The sequence below is a fragment of the Nylanderia fulva genome, unplaced genomic scaffold (assembly GCF_048542155.1).
Source record: "Nylanderia fulva isolate GAGA-0341 unplaced genomic scaffold, ASM4854215v1 Scaffold1, whole genome shotgun sequence".
In the NCBI taxonomy this organism is placed as follows: Eukaryota; Metazoa; Arthropoda; class Insecta; order Hymenoptera; family Formicidae; genus Nylanderia; species Nylanderia fulva.
The window spans coordinates 8,068,072-8,089,008 of record NW_028189192.1 but is presented as its reverse complement, the minus strand read 5'-3'; the positions used below and the strand labels follow the sequence as shown (position 1 = coordinate 8,089,008).

General features: G+C 43.5%; 1 long non-coding RNA gene across 7 annotated transcripts in view; it reads right to left on the bottom strand.

Moving 5' to 3' along the window:
• The window catches only part of LOC114945773 (uncharacterized), a 158,611-nt gene that overhangs the window by 36,083 nt on the left and 101,591 nt on the right, over positions 1–20,937 (bottom strand). For 5 of the 7 annotated variants that reach the window (XR_014924392.1, XR_014924386.1, XR_014924391.1 and 2 more), the window contains 2 exons: positions 16,169–16,276; positions 15,307–16,110 (listed from right to left, as the gene is read on the bottom strand). This is a non-coding gene — a long non-coding RNA (uncharacterized LOC114945773). Of the gene's footprint in view, positions 1–15,306; positions 16,111–16,168; positions 16,277–20,937 lie in introns of those variants that run through there. The other 2 variants (XR_014924387.1, XR_014924390.1) reach the window with 2 other exon arrangements.

Sequence of the window (20,937 nt, the reverse complement as noted above, 5' to 3'; positions counted from 1 at the left end):
CTCATTGGTGCTGCGAGTTGAGCGAACGGTCGCCACAAATCACGTCGAGAAAGCCGGCCTTTCTCTACTCTGGGAAACGCCTGGCATTTTTCTCTGCCGGGGATAACTTTGACTTATTGGTGACAACGGGAAAGAGAGACAGAATGAGAAAGTTGGGCGCGAGCGAGAGGTGAAAGGACGAAAGACATAGTATACTGCCGCAGTCTAACGGAAAAAAGACGCGTGCGGAATGAAAGGAAGACAGACAGCAACAAAGAACAAGAGAGAGAGGGGAGAAGTGTCGGGTGAAACGATCCCCCGGGGGTGGAAGCAAAGTGAGAGAGGGGAGGATATCGCGGAGGGTAGCGCACGTCTGAATGTCAGCTGTTACCAATAAATAATGCCGTACATTGACATACGGCCGACAACTAATCATCCATCGTGCGGCCAAATCAGCTAGTGATTTTTCACGCGTCATAGCGCTCAGCGCGTGTGAATCGTGCGGCGGGATTACGCGCCGTGTGCAATGGCTTTCCTTCGAGATCAACGCGAGTTATAACGCGTTTGAAACGACACAATGCCGGCACGGAGCGTTGCTTTTTATATTACCAAGGGGTGCGAGTTATTTACATTCGGCTTTTTTCAGTTAGAATCGCCTACTCGGTTACAACAACAAGAAAAAAATATATTTGAAAAAGAAGTACGATGTTAAAATAAAAGTAAAATAAATCGTAAGCACACGTGGCCAGATAATTGATATAACGAAAAAGCGAATCCGTCGTATTAATTTTTTTGGCACTTTTGTAGAGAACGTAAATTTGGCGATTTGAACGGCGCGGTGATATTTGCAGATCTCGCTGGCGATATCGGTCGGCGCGGGCGACTGGTCACGAGACGATACGCGGAGAATCGTTTCTGGGGTTCGGCGCGATGTTCCCTGGTTGGATGTCGCTGTCGCATAAATCACGGGCGGTATCTTCTGGCGCGGCGGTTCGCTCATCACGCCGAAGTTCTTGTCGCGCCTTAATAACGCTCCGCACCGATTCCTCCACCCGTCCTCTCATCGTCGGAACGTTACCTTTCGTCCTTCTCTCGAAACCGACTCTCCCGCCTGCGAGGAGACGGCACGACTCTACGCTTCGCTACAAATCCTGATTATATTCTGCAAGTGACGTTATACCGTAAGGGTGCGATGGCGTGTTGAAGTCTGGTTTTTGTTTCCCTCCGTGTCGTTCCCTACCCACGCCTTTCCCTTCCCGTCGCCTAGTCGCCTCTTCGCCCTTCCACGTCAACCGCAACCGACCTCCTCTTCATCCCTCTCTCTCTCTCCTTCTCCTCTTTCTCCCAATTTTACCTCCAGCTTCGACATCCTTGTCCCACCTTTCTCTCTTCTCTATCCGCGCTGCAACGGCAGCAACTACCCTCACGAAACCGGATGGAGGCTCCTCTCATCTTTACCCGGGCGACTGACAGCCTGGACCGCGTAAATCAATTTTCAATTACGGCTCTGGTATACGTATAGGAGGCAGGCGGGCAAGCAAGGCAAGGCAAGGCAAGGCAAGGCAAGGCAAGGCAGGTTGGTGGTCGGTTGGGTAGGTGCCCGTGCAGTCGACCGAGGAAGAGGAAAGTCGACGGACGAGGAAGGGAGTCTGCCGCGTCTCTCTGTACAAAGCACGTACCGCGGGGAGAGAAAGGGAGACGATACGAAGAAGCAGGGGGTTAGAGAGGGAGGGAGAAATGAAGCTGGAAGAGAGCGGGAGAAAACGAGATAAAGAGAAAACGAGCGGGAGAAAGAGAAGAAAAAGGTTGAGAGAGAGAGAGAGAGAGAGAACGCCGACGCGGCTCGGTGAGTATACGTACGTATTATTATACTTCGCTACAGTCATATTTATAAATCAGCGATATAGCACGACGAGTGGAGACGTGGAGGGATGGAATTTATAGCTTCGTTCTCTTTCCTCCACTGCCAGTTTCTGCCCCTCTTGACTAGCGACCTACCCTCTTTGCCTCCTTCAACCTCCGCTCATTCTACGAGCTACCCCTTCCGATACTCCCTTTCCACCCTCTATACACTACTCTCGTCTCCCGTTGTCCTTCTTTCTCTTCTCATTTTCTCTTACCCTCCGCGACTCCCTCGCTAGCCTCTCTCGACGGAGAGTGCGCGCGGGCATACAAACTGCCAAGCCGGTACGTATGAGCTTAGGTCGACATTTTCCCTCCTCTCTTTGGCAATAAATCTGCGAGTCTTTTGAGCCGACGGCACGGTCCGGAGAGAGAGAGAGAGAGTGAGAGAAGGGGGATGGTTTCCAGAGCGCGGCTTGCCGCTCCTGAGGTACCAGAGGTCGCCCTCTTGTTTTCTCTCTCTCTCTCTCTCTCTCTCTCTTCCAACCCTCCGCCGACGAACGCGATCTCCCTCTCTCGCGCGCGTCACGGGAATGTATATAATTAGCAGCATTGTGCTTCCTCGGACAGATTTACGGGTCGTATCGCTACCGCGGCTGCATGCATAAGCGCGTTAAATAAGTATTTATCCGCCCCGTGGGGTACGGCGATGCCCGAGGTATCCGCCTGATGGATTTGCCGCTCGAACGCCCGAAACTGCATTAAACGCGTCCCTACTAACCGCGAGCCACCCACCTCCTCCTTCACGTCGACCGGAGAGAAAGAGATATATATATATAAAAGTCGAGACACACAAGTTTACATTAATGTCTCTTGCCCGTGCGGAACGGGATCACGGCCGTATATATCGTCGCGGAAATTCGATTTTAAAAACTCAGTTACTCTCGACGTAGATTGCCAAGGACCATTCGTTGCGCTTCTCGGTTAGTCGCCCGCGGAGGGAATACGCGGATCGAGACAAATACCACGTTACCGTGGGCGAACGACGAATCGCGAAGTGCAGCAGAACATTCCGCGTTACGACAAGGACGTTTACATATTTATAACGCCGAACCGAGCGGCGTTCCGCAACATGCATACATTATGCAAATGCGTCAAATGAACATCCGCGAATAAAGCGCGGCCGAACAAGGAGAAAAAAAAAGCACAAAAATGAAGATGAAAAAAATCGTATCGACAGTCGTAAAGGGGTGAAATTTGGACGGTGCGAAAATCATTATATCCTACGGTGTACGAAAAAATAACCTCCCGATCGAGAGAGAGAGAGAGAGAGTACGGTTAAAAAAGAAGGGAAAAAAATTCTATAACGCCGAAAGTGCGGGACGAAGATGGACATTCGCCTCTCGGAAGTTGGCCACGTCACCACCGTCCGGTGACGGTTCACAGTTTGCAGCGAGCTCGGGGTAGTATAGCTCCGGCTGCGCTTTCATCGACGCCCGATCGAACCATTTATCACCCCGTGAGAGCGAGCGCGCCGTCGGTTGTCGCAGCCGCGCGTGCAGTCGGTGCATATAACGCGGTCGTGCCGCACACAACGAGCGCGAATATAAGAGCGAGCGCGCGCGGGAGCGCACTTCCAGCCACTCGAATGGGTCAGCTGTGCGCGCGTCCCATCCTACACACGCACATCGCTACCCCGCATGGGCAGGGGACTTCCGTCAAGTTTCAAAGGCTTGACGGATGATCGCCACGGGACAGAAAGACGACGACGACGCGTCCGGATCCATCATATTTTCTACGTCCCACTCGTTCGTCTACCCTTCCTTGTCTACCGTTCTGATCAAGCGCGAGCTTTTGCGCGTTGTTCCAGTCTTTTTTAGAAATTATATATTTTAGTAAATATTAGAAAATATATCGTTCCTTCAGTTACACGACAATTTAATTTTATCAAATTAAACACTAATAAACACTAATATATTGTTTTTAGAAAATTAAGTTTTTATTTATTTTGAATTTTCTTTGGTCGCCGATCGGATTCCATGCATTACGTACAAACTGAAATTCAATTTCAAAAATGTAAATTTACAATAATGTACTGAGTAATAAATGTTGATACAGTTGAACTTGTTTACATTTATTGTATCATATCGGTGATATTTTTCAAAGCTTTTATAACACACATTTTGTAATAAGAAAATTTATATATTACGCATATAGCTACATTTATTTAGAAGATAACACGAATTTCTAAATTATAGAGAGTAGTGTACAGATTCGATGCACCTGTATAACTTTGTGCGAAATGTTGAATTTGCTAATTAATCTAATTAATTAGGAGGTACGATTGTTCATCGTTATTTAATTAACTAATCAATTCCAGTAGTGCTCTGAGTGAATCGGAGAACCATAATAACGCTATAACCGGTTTCGCCAAAGGTACAATTATTATGTGTTCAGTGATAATAGTTAGTATATTATTTCGTGTAACCAATAATCGAATGCGAAAGAAGAATTTTCTATGAGAAGAACGCCTTTGAAATGTGAAAAAAATTATTGGCCGCAATCGTATACATGCAACGCAACACCTGTTACATCCAGACCAGCATGCTTGTCTTTTTCGAAAAACTTTAAAGAATACCGCCTTTTACTGTACTTTCGAATTACATGCATGCGAATAGTTTTGGCCGCAAAGTTGGACTCTTGTTAAGACATAAATGCTCTTTCCTGGCCAGCGCACGATATCCTGGAAATGATTTCCCGAATTGGAAGCGTTCCAGAATCGGTAAACCGGCAATAGGCATCCTCTCAGAATCTACTAGTAAATTCGCAGCTCCGCGTTGGCAATATATTATACCTTTACCGGCGTAGACTGCAATGATCGATTCTATTTTCGGAGTTCGAGAGCTATTAAAATGAACACATCGGTGACGATTGGTCGATCGATATATTAACTCGTCGAACGTGCATAAAAATAAATTGAAGGAAGAGACACATTACGTATCTTCTCGGGAAATGTATCGCTATGAAAATGCATTCCGCGTTCGCGAGAGAATCTCGGGTTTTACGTTGTATTTTATATAAAATATCGGAAATGGAACTAATAGTCGACGGCGCGTCGCGCGACTCCGGATCAATCTCATAATTTCAGCGACAAAGTTATCCGGAGGAGAGATACAAGGAAGCGCGCAGCGGCAGCGCTGATAGGGTAGATACATCGCGGGATAACGGCGACTATCGAGGAGAGCATAGCGTATTTCCAGCATCCCTCGGATTCGACGGGGAGAGAGAGGTTCCATCGGTTTGTCTCATTTCCGGGATCCAATCTCTCGGCTCGATGCCGGGCCAACCTGCAGCCTCGCTATACACGAACCGTACAATCCTACTATATCCCCGACCTCTTTCCCTTCGGTAGCGATCAGAGAGAGCTGCCGGCACGCCGCCACCCAACAGCACTTTAGAACTGCTCCCTAACCCTCTCTCTCTCTCTCTCTTTCTCCGCCTGTAAAGGTATTCTCTCTGTTCGAGATACGTTCTATCCTTTACCCAAGCCTAATGTGCGCGCTGGAATCGGACGAGAAGAGAAGGAACGCCGTCGAGACGTTGAATGAGGCAGCAGGATACGAAGGGGAGAGAGAGAGAGAGAGAGGTGACTTTATCTCTCGTGGCGCCCAACAAGGCGACTCTCGCGTTTCAGGACGAGCGCCAAGTGTATCGCCGCGAGTTTATGCGAGCCGAACTGCAACGGGGGTCGAGTTGGGTCCGTGCAGCGAAGGACGGAAGAGAGAAAGAGACGGGACGAGTCGAGTCGAGTCGATCCAAGTCGACTGGAGTCGAGTCAGGGCTTCATCCCGGTTGTCGTGCAAGGGAAACTTTGTCCATTTTCATCCCGTGGGGATCCGTCCACCGACGCTATCTCCGCCGGCGCTGGAGAATTTTGCGCGCGATCGTGACGAAGACAACGACGTCGAAGGATAATTCTGCGTCGTAAAGTACCGCGGTACCGACGCCTGGCGCCGTCGTCGCAAGAAAGTCTTTGAAATAATGAACGCGCCGGCCAAATAGACGGAACCCAGCAAATCCGGAGAATCCTCGAGAAAGTATCTGAATATAATACATTTTTCGAGACTGAGTCTCCGAGATTACGAAAGGGGATAATAGCGTTTGAAAAATGAAGATTGATTAACAATTGATTATTCTAGTTGGTACGTCGATGTTTTCTCGATTTTAAAATCACGAATGTGTGAGAGATTCGAACAATTAAATATATATAATAATTCAATGGCTGTTATAGAATTGTTTTGAGATTATACAAATTGACAGAGAAAATTTAACTGAAAAAAAAAAAAACGTCGGTAAATAATATAAAAATTCTATCAAAAGTTACATAATTTTACTCAATTTAACACGCGTTAAAAAACACCATTTAGCCATTATTTCAATATTACTCTTAACGTTATTGTTGGTATATGAGATATGACATGATATAATGATTTAAAATAATAAATCCACGATATATAATATATCCGGGAGAACGCCGAGTATCTGGTTTTTTGCACAGGTTTTTGTGAGCTTGTCACGGTGCGCAAATGTAAGCAGGCAAGCAGCGGATTCAATGGACCGGTAGCTCCGTTAAAATCGATGAATTACGAGACAACGCATTAGTGCAGTCCGCACGATACTAATCAGCGAAATTTCCGTGCGATAAATAAACGAATGAAAGCGCGTAACCAGATACGCGCGCGCGGTAATGTCGATGCGATGGAAACGCGCCGGCCCTCGTAAATCGACAGATTTTTCAGTAAAAAGGGAAAAACAAATAAATGAACAAAGAACGAAAATCAAAACCTGAGACACAGGTAACGATTGCGCCGGGATATGAGGCTGGCGGCTTATTGGTGGTTTCGAGGTGAATTCGCTCGTAAATATGTATGTGTAATATTGATTCGACATAGGCGCATAAAGATAGACTAAAGTGGATTTGAACATGGAATCGTAATTTCTGCAAATATTATGTTTGTGTTGGCGCTGCCCGATTTTCGAGCAGAAATCATTTTTTAATCTGTAACAGAATTTTATAATAATTTTATATACGCGTTATTTGTATATGTTGTATATTAGCGATGACTCTTTACAATATACATTAATCACTTTAGCATATTATTTGGCAGAGCTCTCTCTCTCTCTTTCTCTCTATGAAATCGATACTTTTTATTGTGCCCTTTAAATTGCATACAACACGTACTATTAAAGATATGACAGGCGGATTAGATGAAAATAAATGCGTTATAGAATGTTATAATAATCGTAATATTGTTTTTAATGACTTTTTTTCAAAAGACATAATTTGTAATTGACAACTATGAAAATGTTGGCACGCAACGCAAAACGCGATTACGCCAACAACATTCATGGCGACCAAAGGGACAAAGATTTATCACCAGAAATGAGAAGGGAAGGGATAAGAAATGTCACTTTGAAAGCCTCGCGTTGTTATTTCTGAGACATCAACCGCGCGGTTATGATAACCAGATGATGGAACCCGAGTAATGAAGACGCAAATGCGATCACGATGGAAGATTCTCGAGGACCAAAGAGAGGGTTAGAGCCGGAGAAGGACAGGCGGAAGGATCGAGTGACGAAGAATACAGGGGGATACGAGCAAGGAGGTCGCACAGCTGGCACGCCGAATGTAATGTAACGAGGCGCTGCCCTTATCTCTTTGCTATTATCTCCGCTCGTTTTCATCGCTCCGGCTCGTCCTGGCCGGGATCGCACACGCGGTGGGACGGGTGCACAACAATACAAGTTGGAATACGTCCCGTCATCCTCCGCGAGAACCGCTCGTGCGTGACCACGAGCATTGGTTCTCCAATGGGATCGCGGGTCGCGCAACTGTCCGTCTCTCCTCTGTCTCTTCCGTGTCTCCTGTGTTTCGTGACTTTGCCCTGACGGCGGAGAGCCCGGCAGACTCGGATCTCGGCGCACGGATATATGACGAATGCAAAAACAACTTATTGTTCCGTTGACGTTCAACCCCGACGTTGCAAGGGCCACGCGAGCACGTCAGAAAAGATGCACGTCGCTTCCGGGAGCGACACGAACCATCGCGACATGCCGTGGCAGGTCTTCTGCGGAATCTTTACATGATAGACCTATACGCGAATAGTTTGCAACCAAGGATTCCAAGTATTTGTTGCGGTTGAACCTAATCGATGGAGGAAAACGCGGGGGAGAAAACAATGACTTCTCGAAACCAATTATAATTGGATTCACTTTGCAAGCTCTATATCTGCGTATTGTGTGTTTATACATATATATATGTAATTAAATGCAAAGAAACATATAAATATCACTTTGGGCATTCATAATAATAGTGAAATTAATGAAAATTGTCTCGAATACATTGTTCTCTGAATATCGTTTACGAGGAAAGAACTCATTTGCCAGCCCTGCATCTTATTACTGGAGAACGATGGATTATCTATGGTTCTCGAATTGTTCTCCGAAATGAAATGTATTGATTACCCGCGCTCAATGAGCGGTGGGCTCTCGTATCGGCCGACGCATCTGGTCTCACTTGGTTTCTTTCTTCCTTCGATGACGACGATGACTCGTCATCTTCTGACAGAAAATAAGGAAAGAAGAAGAGAGAAGGGGAGAATGATATCCTCGTCTCGAATAATCTGTCCGCCCTTGATGTCGCCGCGATGAACGAAACGATCGACGGGGAATAATCATGCACCGATGATCCTGAATGCCTCCGATGACAATGAGGCGTCGACCCGACTCGATCACAACTCGTTTATGTCCGCATTATCGATTTCAGAAAGGTCGACAAAAGATTCTTAATTATGATACCGTAGATATACGTCATAAACATCACACTATCGTTGCTCTACCATCTATTCGCGATAATTGCGCCAATGGGGAAGTTGTGAAAAATAATGCCATCGAGCAAGGACCATCTTTTACAAAAGTTTTCTTTTTTTGATAAATAGACAATGTGTGTGTAACAAATAAACTAAAATTATCTACTTTTCATAAGATTTTTTTTTTAGAAAAAAAAAGTTACGAAAGCCAGCAGTAATTTAAAACAATTAAGAAATATAAATAATTTTTAAACCATAAGCAATTGGCAATTTAAATTATAAGTTTGAATTTATAGAGACATGTGCAATCTAAATCTTTACATAGGCAAACAAACGAAAAGAGGGTTAATTCATTAGTCAGCCACTTCGTATTTTAGCAAAGTACGGCAACTGGATCGAATAGACGAATCGCGGGGCTATTAGAGCGTCTGCCGTGAGGACGGGCTGAGGGATTGCTTCGACAGAGCGATTACAGTGGTCGACGTGTTCGAATGGAAAAAAGAGAGAGAGAGAGAGAGAGAGAGAGAAAGAAAAAAAATCGGCGATACCAAACAACGGGTCGAGTCTACGTAGAGAGGCCGCCAGTGGGGTCGCGTTTTTCCGGGGTGAACTAATAGACTCCCGCCCGCTCGCTGAACTCCGCGTGCACCCTCTCTCACCCACTCTTCCTCTTCCTCTCCTTCTCTCTCTCTCTCTTTCCTTCTCTCTTTTTCTGCCTCCCTCGCTCTCACGCTCAAATAAAAGTTTGCCGTGACCCACCACCACGACACCTGTTGAACCATTGGCCAGAGCTGGTTTTCCAGCCAAAAAAATCGGCAATTAGCGTATGAAGCCTGTCCATCAAGGTCGGCTGAAAAAGAGTTACGATGACAAAGAGAGAAAGCGGCAGGAAAGAGTGAACGAGGGCGAAAAAGGAAAGTTCGTCGGAAGGACGAAGCGCGAGACTGAAAGCCGTTCATCGGGATCCGATCGCTCGTTCATGTCGACGCGTGTCCCATAAGTCAAAAAATATTTGACTGTCAGCGAGGTAGAGCGTACATATAAATTTGCTTCGCGCAATATTTACGTGCTATCCGTTTATGCGTGAATGAAGAATGACACATTACGGTACTTGATAATTCATCGTGACCCGTTGTAATCCTTAACGATATGCTTCTCGATGAATATCTTGACACATACGCATAAAACAGCATGTACGCAACAATCGAAGCATGAATAAAATAATATTGATTCAATCGAATAATAAATCGCATAGTGATAGAAGGACACGAGCGATAAAAATATTTAAAATAATAGAGAAACGCGAATAGAGAGCGCATAAAAAATGATACCAGTAATATAAATGTCATAAGAAAGATTATATCACCAAGACAAAACAAAATATAAAATATTTTTAGCCGGTATAAGGGTTTATAAATCGCGGTGTTAAACAGGAAGTGCATTCGAGAGAAATAATAGCCGGCAGTTTGCGAAGCTACAACGACGCGATATATTCGACGAGCAGTAAATTCGCGAGCGTCCGCAATTTGGCGCCGATCTATAGACACCGCTATCTGCATAAGGGACACTGCAGTCTGATTATGCATTCGGTTGGTGCGTATAAGAGCGAGTGGAAGGGAAGAGCTGACGGTGATTGACGGTTGACAGGATTGACTGACGGGCAGACGCGACCCAAAGGGTTGACGAATGGCCCTCGGTGGCTAAGCGAGCTTTCTAGCCGCAGCTCGGTCCAGCGGTCCGCAGGAAATGCATCACGATCCGCGTCAGGTGCACGTCGATCTCCCATTGTACACACCGGCCGTGTCGTTATCTGTTTATCGCAAGTGTCCACGCTGGATCACGCAATTCCCAACCATTTCGCGTTTACCCACAAATGCGCAGATACAGAAGCGATACTTGTGTTTCGTGTATTTATTTTATTTGCCGATCGTATAGTAGCCGCAAAACAACGCTACGGCGATACAATAAAGCAATCTATCGAACGAATTCAACATTTTATTTTCAAATAAAAATATCATTACGCAATAATTTTTATTTTCCATCTTGGAGATGAAAATATTATACGTCGCTTGTCTCTTTGAATAGAAATAGTAAAAAATATTGCGTGAGACATGGTTAAGAATATTCAATTGTTCGAAATTTAAACTAATGTCGTAAAATATTTTAAAGAGAATTAAAAATTTGGCAGGATATTCTCATACGTAAATTATCAATCTAATTAGAAAACTGGAAAAGGAGATCGCATAAAATTGAAATCCTAATCTTCGAAATCTCCTTCTCGCGATTTATGACGGCAGCTTTTATGCACACAGCGATACAGGTTCTACTTTACGGATGATATTCAAAATGATTATACGTTCCGGAATTACGTAATGTCGATCTTACGTTCGAATGGTCTTCGACGTAGGAATATCTATTCGGCGAGTAACGTGAGAGAAGCAATCGTCGTACGTTCGCAGCCTCGACGGCGATTCGCCAAGAACGGAGGTCGAAAATGGAAATTTACGAGGCAGATTCCAGGATAAATGCTGCAGCGTATCGAACAGCTTTTAGGGCAATGGGTCGTGCGTTCTTTCGAAGAGGGAATCGGTCGTGCCCGCATTTTACGATTAACGGGATATTCTTTCGACTCCTTTGAGATGCGTTCCTTTTCCGGATTCTATAGTAGCTAGTAGACTGCCAGAACGTATCGCGCAAACTAGCGTACATATGTGTGTCCTTCGTTTTTCCACCACTGCCGCACAATTTCAGAATACGAGTACTATGACGCAAAGGTCGAGTGTCATTCATGAGCGATGGAACGAGCCGTTTAACCGTATTATTTCATCACATTCGAGAATAGAAGCTTCCGTATTTCATTCCCCGATCGCGCGTCGTAACTTTCGTTGTTTTCCAGTTAAACCAGTTAAACCAGCGCACCGTTACATATCGTAAGATGAATGCTTGATCTAAATCAGTAACCGAGATGCGGAATCTGTTGTATCATTTAATTCGTTTCGTATGGAAATATGCGGTAAATATTTCATTAGAGGTAAATTTTACATTTTAATAAATCTCGCATTTCACTAAATTAATTAGAGGTTACATCAAACTTTTTGCGCTATAATTTTTAAATTCTCGATATTTTATATTCTTATATTTCGCGTAATTATAATATATATTCGAAATATATTTCCTCCAAAATATATAGTGAAATTTATTACGCATAATTTATAGTGGATGAATCGAAAACCCGCAAATATTAGCTAAATAAATAATATTCCACAGATTACGTCAAAAATACATTTCTTGTCAATTAGGCGTCTTATAAAATGCAGGATCGATAAATAACTTTGCAGACTCGAAATATACCTATACTTGATTATGATTCGAAATGTCACTTTTGATACTCGGCTGACATTTGATTTGCGTTTTACAAGTGTCATCGTGCAGTCTCTCGCGCGTTGTGCAAGCCCTTTCGAAGAATCATAAGGAGTCGCAATACCTCGGAAAGGCTTGTTCTAAGAAACGGCGCATTCACGTTCCGCGTACGTGTTTACCCGTGCGTGTGCACAACGAGCGACAGCGAAGGATCCATCCACCCCTTCCGCGACCCCTTCGTATTTCCCGACTACCCCAGGACGCGTCGGAAGGCGAGGGGCGCTGCGGGGCCGCACGGGGCGGTATGTTTATTGCTCGAAGCTATCTCTTCTGGTGAGGGTGGCTGCCGCGTCACACAGGGTCATTTTCATAATTCGGCCGTTCGTATTCTCCGCGGCCGCGCGGCTCGAATCGAACAACAGCGCGCGGCCTCCGCTTCTCGTTCTCAAAGTCTCTCTCTCTCTCGCTCTTGCTCACTTTCATCACTAGTTTTCCTCCTGCTCTTCTTCTCCCTTCTTCTCCGCTCTTCGTCTCCACCTTTTCAGATCTTCGCCTCTCTTTGGTTGACTGCCTATCTTCTCTCCTGCTTCTCTCTGCAGCACCCACGAGTCTCCTTGTCGTTATCTAGTGCGTCGTCTTGATGCAACACTTTCCTCCTCCTTCTTCTTCTTCTTCTTCTTCTTCTTCTTCGCTCTTTGAAACGCTCCATCGACTGCTCTACATTTCTCCTATCTTTACCTGAATTTCCTTTTCTCTCTCTCTCTTTCTTTCGTATCACTGCAATTGTCCTCGGGTTCTTTGCGTAGCGGCTATAACATCGCTTCTCGGTATATGGCCTCGTATCGATGCGACATCTTCCTTCCGAAATGCCTTTCCCCTTACTAGGTTCGCAAACCTTCGAGTATGAAATTGATGGAAGAAACTCTCCCAGTTTCTTCCATCATCTTGATATTTCAATGTTGCGATTGTAAGTCTTCATTTCGATGTATAGTTGTATATTTATGATGCATTTTTCTTCTTCTTTCCAATTCGTTCGCGCAATCGGCGAGGAAAAGCAACATAGTGGGAGAATCAGAAGACTGACTCTTTCTCTCACTGTCTCACTGATCTATTGCTCTCTGTATACTGGATCGATGCGAGCCAATCAACCGCCACAAGTCGACCATGTCGTCCTCGATGTGACCGGAAGAAGAAACGCATCTTCAGTTGCCCAAACTCAGCAGATTTGTCTTCCAGTCCTTTCACATTTGACGCTTTTGGACGCGACTTGTTTCACGTTTTATGACTGAAGTTGGATGATTTACACCGCCGTCTATATTCGACTATATTTCGCAATCTGACTTTTTCTCTATATCTTTCCTTCGTCGATACGGAAGATAACAGAAAAGGATTAAGAACGGCATGCAATAAGAGTTCGTAGTTTCGAGGATGTATGTGTTTGAAATGTACTTAAGAAGTTTCTTTGTTTTCGTCGGCGGAAAACCTGTTTGGAATTCGATACAGCAACAGAATACTTTATGTCTTTCGAGCGATGCCTTTAACTCGCGATGTATCATGTCATGAATTTTCTTTCGTGAAAGGACTTTATAAAATTCTGAGAAATTTGTTTAATCGATTGTTTATTATTTCGCCATGCAAATCGAAATATTTGCAAAGTAATTGCATCGATTACAAAAAATGCTGATTTTATGATTTCGAATATTAAACGATCCTTGATTTCCATTATTCCAATAAAACCAATTCAAACACATGTGCTCTTTTAAATCTGCCATTCGTTTTAGCGTTTTAATCTCACCGTATAAGATTGGTTAGATAGTTTGGGATGCGTTTCACCAAAGTTAATAATGTAAGTAATGGAGATTGTTCCAAAACTAATTGAGATATGCACTTTGGTACCTTGTCGCGATCAAAATCGTTATAGCACTTTAGGATCGGAAACGAGAAATACGATCCTTATTTAAACGACTTTCAACCGCTTTTATATCCGCGCGAGGAACGCTGCAAATATAATTAATGCGATAAATAAGAATTTTTTCTGTACGAGTCCAATAGCAGAAATATAATATGTATTTTAATACGTCGTGATCGATAATATTGTAGGATGGTTTAAATGAGCAGAACCCGTAAAAAGGGTGGTGCATGGTCGACATTGCTGATCGCCAAGTCGATAAACAATCCTGTCGCGATAATTTCCGAGCTTTCTTCTCACCGCGGGGAAACCCGAGTCATACGCGTGGCGAGATTATTCGTTCGCGCCACCTCTCTGTATGACGTACCGAGGATACTTAGCAGGTGCGACGTGAGATACGACGTTGTCGTAAGTAACGACTGTACTCGCGCTGAAGGAGAAACAGTCGCACGGGTCCGACCTTCGTCGACGGTTTGACGATTCTGAAAATGCGAGTTTGCATCGCCGCTGTTTTCAAACGAGCGTAAAAGCTCTAGACGCGGGAGAATAGAAATTGATTTGTATTAGTGTGCTCCAAATATCGAGTGAGATAAAAAGATAATCATTAACATATGCGATGCAAGTGGTCATTTTCGTCATAATCCAATTAGCTCTGTTGCATATTGCATGTTCAAGATATATATTTATTAATTTAAATATCTTATTTTAAGTTTTATTTTAATCTAATTTTTGGGATTCAAATAAAAATAAGTAAGACACATTAAAAATTTGTTAAATTATGAAATTATGTCAAAATGCATTTCAGCTATCAAGAAGTAATAATTCTTTTTATATATAATCTCGATTTATCTAATTCAAAGATAACTATATTCCCTACGCCAATTTCTGTTATACGTGTTAGGAGTAAGATCCGTACAAATGACGTACACGGCCGAAATTGAACAAGAGTTTGTTACTTGAAAGAGAAGCAGAAGGAAAAAAAAGAGAAAGAGATAGAAATAAGAGAGAGAGAGAGAAAGCGAAAGAGACTCTAGCGCTATATTAACCCTAATGGCTCACGTGGATATAAAGCACATCCCGCGCATATACTAACTCGTTATTATTGCCGCATAAATAACGCGATAATCCTGCCGTGGCGATGGAAGTACGAGGGTTCGGCTGAAGCTGCCACGCGGAAGCTGCCTTCGTGGCAACCCCCTGTCGACGGTAGCGAACCAGCCAGTAGGAACGAAGGATTTTGCAGAATGATACTCGACTCTCTCTCTCTCTCTCTCTCTCTCTCTCGGAGAGGCTGACTAGCTTAACGAACTTTGGTATTACGTGCTATGATCTTTATCAACGTGCGTATACGCGTTAAACACGCACTTTCAACACAGTTATATTCTATATACGAATAAGATACATATATAATGTAAAAGCAGAGAGCACAGCCATTATATACCTTCTTTGCTGATTATAAACTCTTTTCTTATTCAGAAATTCATGGTATTGATCAAAAAAAAAAAGGTCTCAAGATTAATAGAAATGTTATAAACAGAATAGAGAATATACAGTATAATTGACAAGAAATGCACATTGTAACTGCTCCAGTGCTTATCAGCATAAAGATAATTAAAAGCGTCCAAAGTGCTTTCATCCGTTAGAATAATTACGGCGACGAAATTCGCGATTGGATGCCGGGGAGAAAGTCGGGCGCGCTTTAAGCTTTCGCGGCGCTTTCTTGATATCGCCACAATAAAAGGCAAGTCGGACGTTGGGGCAAAGACAGCGAGCAAATGGGAAGGAAGCAGGTAAGGAGAAGGAAGGAAACAAGACAGAGAGACAGAGAAGAGCGTTTCGTCGAGGGATGCTGGAGGGCTTGCTGGAGGCTCTGCCTTAGCTGGCAGGGCGTGCGTCAATAAGCGTCCATCAGCCGTAATGGCAGTGAGCGCCACCTCGGATGCATTTAGATGGCTGTTTAGCCCCGGTTGTCTCGGTGTGGCCTGAAATCTCCTCCCCCGCAACCCCTCGCCGCTGCCAGTCTAGTCTCGACTGTTGTACAACCCCGTAAGATCCAACGTCGTCGCCACCTCTCAGTCTCCATCTTTTGTAGACGAAGCTGCCCGGGCGCACCCGAGTAATTAGACAGTCCGGTACCATTTTACCCCGCGCCTTTTAATTAATTTGTATAAATTCTCGCGAGTAGACAGCATTCTGCGCTATGACTTACCAGCGTTCTCGTCAAAAGTCCTTTCTAACGTTGTCCAATGTATAACGTTTCGCTTTAGTTTCGCAGGATACGGATGAAGAAGAGTTGGCCACAATTTCTTTCAAGCCGCTGTAACAAGAAGTGAAATTATTCGATTATATAGATTATATAACATTAATGTGAAATTACTAATACATTTTTACTTGTCAGTTTAAAGATAACAACTAGTTTTTCTATGTTGTTTGAATTTTATATATGATTGACATAAGAGGAAACTATAATATTATAAATATCTCAGAATATCTGGAAAATAAAAATGCTAGAACATAATTTTCAATCCGCCTATTACAGACACGATTCTTCTTCGATATCATGGATAATAATATTGATGAAAAATAACAATAATTTACCATATATCCATAAAATAGAGAATTTAAAGCATTTTTAACGCGCATTAAAGTTTATAGCACAACTCGTAGCATCTGAATTTGAATACCATTCGCGCGCTTATTTGGCACTTGTCCGGCTTTTTTCGCTTCTATTTACAACCCGCAGTTTTATGCCAGGCCAAACAGCGATCATTCCATCCGCCTCCGTAATCTAGCATCGTTCCAAGTACGACAAATACGACAATCCACGCCTGCCTGCCTGCTTGTCTGCCACACAGAACCAACTCAGTCCGCTATCTGGTCCTTGTATATATACCAGCGTGTTTTGAATGGTTCTCTTTTTCGTTCATATGTCAACGTGCTGTATATCGTCGAACCCGATGGAACGTCCAGGCCGCCGCAATCGTCTTCCCTGCCTACACTCGCAATCAGAATGGTCGTAAAGTAGATATCGCGAACCGCCGAAAAACCGTATCCGAAAGCGAGAATTCGGCCCAGCTCGGTGTATGCTTTCGCACACACGCCGGTATATGCAAAAAAAGCCGGTCGAGGGCTGCAGGATCGCTGCTGAGCCCGGGCTCGCGCGAGGATTAAGGACATTATTAACGGGCGTACCGTGGACCGACATACTTACGTCCGCTCGGAATGCCCCGCGATAAATACAGCGGTGGCTGCCGAGCGACGAGGAGGCTGGCGTTTAAATAAAATCACCATTTTATGTTACGAGAGCCGTTCTTCGATCGAGGCGGTGCACGCCCGCATATACAGGATGCTGCACTAGCCGCAACAACCGTCCATCTATCCAATGTCGAACGACTCGCTTATAATGGTAATGATCCATTCGTTTAATGGTATATTTGCTAGAGAATGGTCCCGATTTAGGAGGGCCCTCTCGAGTAGACGAAAACACAATTATAAATCAAGTTGGACAGAAAAGGTCGATGTCAAGGATCGACTCGCTTCGCTCTCTCACTTTTCCTTTTATCTAACTCGCCTCTTTCTCTCCGCCGAGGATGCACCGCGATAAGGCCTGGACTAATGAATGCTGACGCGCTGCGCCGATCGTGCAGTCACCAAAAAGAAGTTCGCCGGCCCTTCGAGCGCAGACGCTCGCGTACACGCTCGCTCTCGGACCGAGGTTTGGTCCGGTGTAACTCCGAGTAAATGTGGGTCGTAATGTGTGCCGCTGACGGGGCCGCCCTGTCGGACGCCCGCGCCGACACTAAACAACCTGATGGACCGCGATATCCTGCCACCGACGCGTCATCAGGATGAATCTACGTCCCAGACATGGAGTTCGACCGATACTCGGAAATTGTCCTCTTAAAAGAACACGCTCGTGTTCATAGATTAGCGTATGTGTCTGGTATTTCAGAATCCGTTGATGGTTCGCGATTAAGTAGAAATTTAATGAACGGATATAAAACAGGTTTTCGCGTTTGACAGCCGTTGAATAGACAATTCAAGATAAAGATGAGAGAGAAAGAGAGAGAGAGAGGTGGAATAAAGTCCAAGAGAAATTCGAGCTGCATTCACAAACTAATCTAAGAATTATAGTAATTTCGCCGGCGGAATTTCTATTATAAATAAGCATTCATATCGAGAAAGGTGAAAAGAAGAAAAAGAAAAAAGAGATAGTCCGGATCGTAGGACTTTTCTAGTTTCCTTCGAGCATCGAGCCTCCCCGCTATCGGAAGGAGACGCGGTAAAATTTTCATTCTCCAACCTCGATATCGATACTTGAAATATACAGGCGTGTGTAGTAGACCACGCCATAGGTACGAAATATTAGACAAGAGGTCCGCGGCTGGGAAGGTATCGGATGGGCAGTGCCCGGGCTGGATACAACAAAGTTGTGGCTGCTGCGATGATTTAGTCCCGGCCTTAATGGAGCTATAAATACTAGCTTTTCGATAGCGCGCGGAGGATGAGGATACCGGGTCCCGTCCTGTACGATACTCGGCAGGACCGTAGGTTTGGATTTTACGTCGCGGTTACTTCGCAGATTAGGAAGTAGCCCAGCGGTAACCTCGAAATTCGCAAACAATTATCTATTTCACGAGAGGATCTTGTGTTGCATCGTGTCATTTAATCATAATGTAATTCACAATGAAAATTCTAATAATATTAATTATATAAGTTGTAAAATAAAACTAATCAATAACATTGGCAAAATAGACCAGTCGTAATTCGATAGAACATTTTTTATCGTAAATGGCGTTCACACCCATTTGAAAAGATCCTGCAAGCGAAGCTCGACTGCCTCGTCAAGCGCAAACATTTTGCACTTATCTCAGCGGCCGTAAATATTGCTCATAGAATATTACGGGGCCATAGATCTCACCCTGTGTCATCCTCACCCTCACGCGATGGCGGTATTCGAGCCTTTATCGAATAAACGACCTGCATAATCACCACCCCTTCTTTCTCGCAATCGCTCTTCTTCTCATCGATCTCCTTCCCGCGCTCTTCTCTTCATTTATTCGCAATATCGCGCGCATGCAGACTCTCGATACAAATCCGAATATTAATTTTCCATTATTACAAGTTTCGCAAAATTTTTCAATCACTTATGCGTCTCTTGTACGTTCAATGTGTTTTATTTTACAATATAAATCTCTGTCATAATTTCTCTTAATTTAAGCTTGAAGATTACTACTTTTGTAACATTGCTTGCGAAATTTTTATATTTTCTATAATTAGATATAACGATATAGCAACCGATAAACTTTCAATCAACCGTCGAAAGGCGTTAGATATAGAATAAATCTTTCGCAATAAAGAGAGAACAGAGGAAACAAGTGAAAGAGGGTAGCAAGCGACAGAAGAGCAATTAATGGAGAGATTAAAAAGTCCAGGAAGCCGAGTACCGGAATCGTCGAGTACACGACGCTCAGATAGTTGCATCTCGCGCGTAGTAACGTTATACATATACGTGTGTATGCTTGTATGTGTGTGTGTGGTGCGTCTACAGGAGAGTAAAGGCGAGGAAAGATGCTGCACGGTAATTAATGGCGGAGCCAGTTTGTCACAAATCACATGGCCCGTCCTATAACTCACTGAGCTGACGTATATTTAAATAGAGCCCGATAGAGCGAGAGTGTCTTCGTGGTACCGTGAGCATGCGTCTATTTCTACGACGTTGAAAACGATACGGTTGACGAACAGCGGTTTTCAATCTTATATTAGGTTTATCATTTTTGCATAAATTCTTTGACGCTGATATTGGAACGAATGAAATAGTCAAGAATCTTTATATATATATATATGTACGATAGTATATAAAATAATTCTCGTTCTATCATGCATGAGAATATATATTTATATATCCTTGCATTATGGAATTAATTCTTATTTTGTAAGCATTTACTATATTTTTAAAAACATAATTGTTATATAAAATTACATCGTTAATTGTGTAAATATTTATTATTTCTAAATGTTTGAAATAATGTTTGTGAAAAATAATTTTTTAAACATTTCTCTGATAAATCGAATTATGATCAAATTAATCTTATCAAAAAACAACACATTGCATCCTTATTAAATTTATAATGCACAATTCGATAAATAAATTTAAAAGGTGAAATTTGCAATACTGCTTCTTGATAAGATTAATATCATAGTGGGAATAAAAGTTTTGATACGCGATAAAACGCGAGTTTCTGCCCACAAATGGTTAACGACAAAATTCCGCATTGATAGTTTACCAATTCCAGAGTCGGCTTTAAATAATCGCCGCCTATACGAACGCGTAACATGCCGATATCCGCCTCGAGTCTTGGTCCGTGAATTTACAATAATGGAAATTACACGGTCGAGTACTTTGCATAAATTTCTCGTAAGACTGCGGGGTTATTTTTGACAATGTAAGATATTGGTCGCGATAAGTACGACTTATCCGTGATTACAGCGTACTGTGAAGCAACGCGACATGAAACGTCCTTGATTACGAACTAAGGACCACCGAGACACTTCATATTTTAGAGCCGCGGAATGTTTGCGCGCTGTTTAGATACGAGATTCGCCCATCGTGGGACGAGAGATAGCGCGTGCATTGATATTGAATATATTTTGCACGCTAGATACCACACTATGGTATTAGTGTTTATTGCTACCGGTATCCTTCGGAACCTGTTCAGCCCTTTTACCACGCGGCTCGTGAATTAACTATTCCCGAAGCAGAAAGAGACGACGAGGATCCTGAACGACGGCAATGGATTTCGAAGCGATCGATTAAAACGATGTGTTTATGGCATGACATGCCTATACACCAGGATGACTCTTGTGAGAATGGTACTCGAAATTATATTTAATAATCCCTGGAGAAAATAAACACAAACTTGTTATTTGTTTTATTATATTTCGAAAGGATTGGTAATAGCAAATATATCGTTAAAA